This window comes from Rhipicephalus microplus, unplaced genomic scaffold (genome assembly GCF_043290135.1).
Source record: "Rhipicephalus microplus isolate Deutch F79 unplaced genomic scaffold, USDA_Rmic scaffold_308, whole genome shotgun sequence".
NCBI classification, from domain to species: domain Eukaryota; kingdom Metazoa; phylum Arthropoda; class Arachnida; order Ixodida; family Ixodidae; genus Rhipicephalus; species Rhipicephalus microplus.
In genome coordinates, this window is record NW_027464877.1 from 90628 (window position 1) to 95000 (window position 4373).

General features: G+C 57.3%; 2 non-coding genes across 2 annotated transcripts; both read left to right on the plus strand.

The window, feature by feature from the left end:
* Positions 1–235: 235 nt before the first annotated feature.
* Positions 236–2051, plus strand: LOC142793581 (small subunit ribosomal RNA). The gene has a single exon (XR_012891656.1). It is a non-coding gene; the product is annotated as a small subunit ribosomal RNA (ribosomal RNA).
* Positions 2052–3770: 1719 nt separating this feature from the next.
* On the plus strand, positions 3771–3923 carry LOC142793593 (5.8S ribosomal RNA). The gene has a single exon (XR_012891667.1). It is a non-coding gene; the product is annotated as a 5.8S ribosomal RNA (ribosomal RNA).
* The last annotated feature ends 450 nt before the right edge of the window (positions 3924–4373 follow it).

The window sequence follows — 4373 nt, forward strand, 5'->3', positions numbered from 1 at the left end:
GCTTGGGCAACCCGCACGGCGCGACCGAGTCGATGCAACGAAAAAGAGCGAGCATGAACGTGCTTCTTGCCGCACGGCTCCCACTCGTCTTTCGGGAAGGTTGTGCCGTAGCGAGCTCGAACGCCGTCATCTCGGAGTGCAAAATAAGCGTGTTGGGGCGCCTGAAGGTGGCCTCCGCCGCACACAGACTGCGTCCGGCCCGCCGAAGGCGAGGACGGACGCGCAGTCGAACGATTACCTGGTTGATCCTGCCAGTAATCATATGCTTGTCTCAAAGATTAAGCCATGCATGTCTAAGTACATGCCGAAATAAGGCGAAACCGCGAATGGCTCATTAAATCAGTTATGGTTCCTTAGATCGTTTCTTCCTACTTGGATAACTGTGGCAATTCTAGAGCTAATACATGCAGTGAGCCTGGAGCCCTTTGGGTAACGGGTGCTTTTATTAGACCAAGATCGATCGGGTTTCGGCCCGTATTGTGTGGTGACTCTGGATAACTTTGTGCTGATCGCATGGCCACGAGCCGGCGACGTTTCTTTCAAGTGTCTGCCTTATCAACTTTCGATGGTAGGTTACTTGCTTACCATGGTTGTTACGGGTAACGGAGAATCAGGGTTCGATTCCGGAGAGGGAGCCTGAGAAACGGCTACCACATCCAAGGAAGGCAGCAGGCGCGCAAATTACCCACTCCCGGCACGGGGAGGTAGTGACGAAAAATAACAATACGGGACTCTTTTGAGGCCCCGTAATTGAAATGAGTACACTCTAAATCCTTTAACGAGGATCAATTGGAGGGCAAGTCTGGTGCCAGCAGCCGCGGTAATTCCAGCTCCAATAGCGTATACTAAAGCTGCTGCGGTTAAAAAGCTCGTAGTTGGATCTCAGTTCCAGACGAGTAGTGCATCTACCCGATGCGACGGCTCGGACTGAACATCATGCCGGTTCTTTCTTGGTGCACTTCATTGTGTGCCTCGAGATGGCCGGTGCTTTTACTTTGAAAAAATTAGAGTGCTCAACGCAGGCGAGTCGCCTGAATAAACTTGCATGGAATAATAGAACAAGACCTCGTTTCTGTTCTGTTGGTTTTTGGAATACGAGGTAATGATTAAGAGGGACGGACGGGGGCATTCGTATTGCGGCGCTAGAGGTGAAATTCTTGGACCGTCGCAAGACGAACTACTGCGAAAGCATTTGCCAAGAATGTTTTCATTGATCAAGAACGAAAGTCAGAGGTTCGAAGGCGATCAGATACCGCCCTAGTTCTGACCATAAACGATGCCAACCAGCGATCCGCCTGAGTTACTCAAATGACTCGGCGGGCAGCTTCCGGGAAACCAAAGTATTTGGGTTCCGCGGGGAAGTATGGTTGCAAAGCTGAAACTTAAAGGAATTGACGGAAGGGCACCACCAGGAGTGGAGCCTGCGGCTTAATTTGACTCAACACGGGAAAACTTACCCGGCCCGGACACTGGGAGGATTGACAGATTGAGAGCTCTTTCTTGATTCGGTGGATGGTGGTGCATGGCCGTTCTTAGTTGGTGGAGCGATTTGTCTGGTTAATTCCGATAACGAACGAGACTCTAGCCTATTAAATAGGTGCGGGGTTCCCAGCACCTTACAACCTTCTTAGAGGGACAAGCGGCTCCTAGCCGCACGAAACAGAGCAATAACAGGTCTGTGATGCCCTTAGATGTCCGGGGCCGCACGCGCGCTACACTGAAGGAAGCAGCGTGTCTTTATCCCTGTCTGAAAAGACTGGGTAACCCGTGGAACTTCTTTCGTGATTGGGATAGGGGCTTGCAATTGTTCCCCTTGAACGAGGAATTCCCAGTAAGCGCGAGTCATAAGCTCGCGTTGATTACGTCCCTGCCCTTTGTACACACCGCCCGTCGCTACTACCGATTGAATGATTTAGTGAGGTCTTCGGACCGATGTCCGGCGCGGCCTTTCGGTTGCGCCGGTCTGTTGGAAAGATGACCAAACTTGATCATTTAGAGGAAGTAAAAGTCGTAACAAGGTTTCCGTAGGTGAACCTGCGGAAGGATCATTAACGGATTGTGAAGGGTGAGCGCCTCAGCTGCGTCTGCGCCCGACACTTTCTGCCGCTGACCCCGTTTGGACGCGGGGTCGGCTTTTCCCCACGGGGCTGCCTGAATGTGGAGCGGCACCCCGTGACAAATTGTTGCGCCCAGCGGACGCCAACACCGCGACCTTGGACGGTCGGCCAGGTGGCGGACGCGGGTACAAACGGCGCAACGCACTCATAGGTCGGCTTTCGACCCGCCACTGCACCGTGGCTCGAAGCGCTCGAAATGCGCGACCCGACCGCTGCGGGACCGCCTAGTACTGTAAACAGGAGCGGCGGAGCGCGAACGGCGAGTCGTGGTTACGTCGGTAGAAGGCGAGGCTGCGCGTTCCCGAAACGCCAGCCGAGTGCCCTCCCGACCGTTCGAGCGTGCAAGAACGAGACCCGACAATCGCGCGGCGACTGCCAAGTACGAGAGGAACGGCACAAGCGTCGGCGGTCGGTCAAGGAACTGGCGATGTGACGGGTCCGCTGTGCACCAGTGCATACCGTCCCGCCGTCCGCGGCAAGCGCCTCCGCGTCCTCGGGTGACGGAGGCTGCCGGTCGGTTCTTGCAGGCGAGGGATCTCGCTGGCACCGGTTCGCGTTGACGCGCGGCCGGTCATGGCACGGCGATGCGACGGCCGAGGTGCGCAGTACTCGATGGAGGAACCGCACGCTCCGATGACCGTCCCGCCCTCCGCGGCGTATGCGTACCGACCGTAATGGTTGCAGCAGCGCCGGCCGGCTTTTGAATTCGCCACACGAAACACGGTGCGAGATCGCGGTTAGGGGAGCGTCGACGTTGCCAGGCGTTTTGCTTGCTGCCGAGGGAAAGGCGGCACGGCCACGTCGCGCTCGTCGCGATTAGCGGGTCTGCGCGCTTTGGGAAGGTGCCGCAACGACTTGCCGAAAGAGGAAGCACGGAAGAACGAGGGACTTGGACGTCCCGACAATTGAACGCACTTGCGGCCAGGCCCTTGCTGGCTTCGTTCTTCCGCCTCGAGTAGGCTCGTACGCGGCTCCGGCGCCGAAAGTGGTCCTTGGCACCGACTTCGGTGGACGTGGGAAGTGCCGCGCAAGTACGGCGCGCCTGGCTCCACCTGTTGGCTAAAGTAGGCAGCCGGATCGGCATTTTGGTGTGCGGTGGCAAACCGTGGATGCGAAAAAAGCTTGTGCGATTTCGTGGAACAAAAAGCGGGGGTCCCCCTTTTTATGCGGAGGAGACCGACCCGCCTGCCGTGGTGAACCGCGACGCCACGGTAAAAACGGGAGAGGCTTGTCGATGGGACCGTGCATCCCGCGCTCCACGGAGGCCGGGAGGCGGCCGCCCGAGGAAATGTGTAGCCGTCGAGGCCCGCATCTGCGTGCACTCTTATCCAAATGGGTGTACCGCAGGCATTTTCTGGTTAGGCGGGCCAATGAGAGCGAGCACACAACGATACCTACGGGTCCGGCTTGGAGAACCGGCTTCGACGCCTCCCGAGTATTTATAGAGGGGTGGACCACGAAAGCACTCGCAAGTAGCGAAAGCGAAACGCCGTCCGAAACACACCGTTTGCTCGATTTGCGGCAGCCGAAAAAGGCGCGGCAGAGTTTTGGAGTCCAAGCGTGCGCTGAAAAGCGCCCTTCTTGGCCACTGTTTGGCCGAGTGCCAGAAACGTTTGGTTTTGACTGTACGGAATTGAACAAACACTTTTTCACGACTCTAAGCGGTGGATCACTCGGTTCTCGGGTCGATGAAGAACGCAGCCAGCTGCGAGACTTGGTGTGAATTGCAGGACACACTGAGCACTGATTCTTTGAACGCACATTGCGGCCTTGGGTCTTCCCTTGGCTTCGTCTGTCTGAGGGTCGGATCACATATCAAGAGAGCCTTCGGCGCACAAGGGAACGTGAGCCGTCGACTCGTTTTGACCGCGTCGGCAACACGGACAGCACGCTGAACACCTCACAGCGAGCGCCAACAGCGGCCACTCAAGGGCGAGACGGTGGCGACCGTCGTGCCAGAGCCCAACCGAAACGGGGGCGACCGACTGCATTGAGGATGTGGCACCTCGTTGAGACCGCCGCAGGACTTCGAGTCGGAAGGAAGCCTGCAGGGAAAGTGCGGTCGAGGTTGCGTACTCCTCTCTGCGACCGGGCGCGCAAGAGCTGCGAGAGCCACGGACGCGCAACTTTAACGCACGGTAAACACGAGGAGCGAAAGCCGGCCAGCAAAGCTTCTCCAGCCGTGCGCAAAGTGCGCGAGATCGCAGCCTTGCGTTGCGCTTGTTGCCCTCGAAGTAAGCAGGGTGTCCCGTAGAC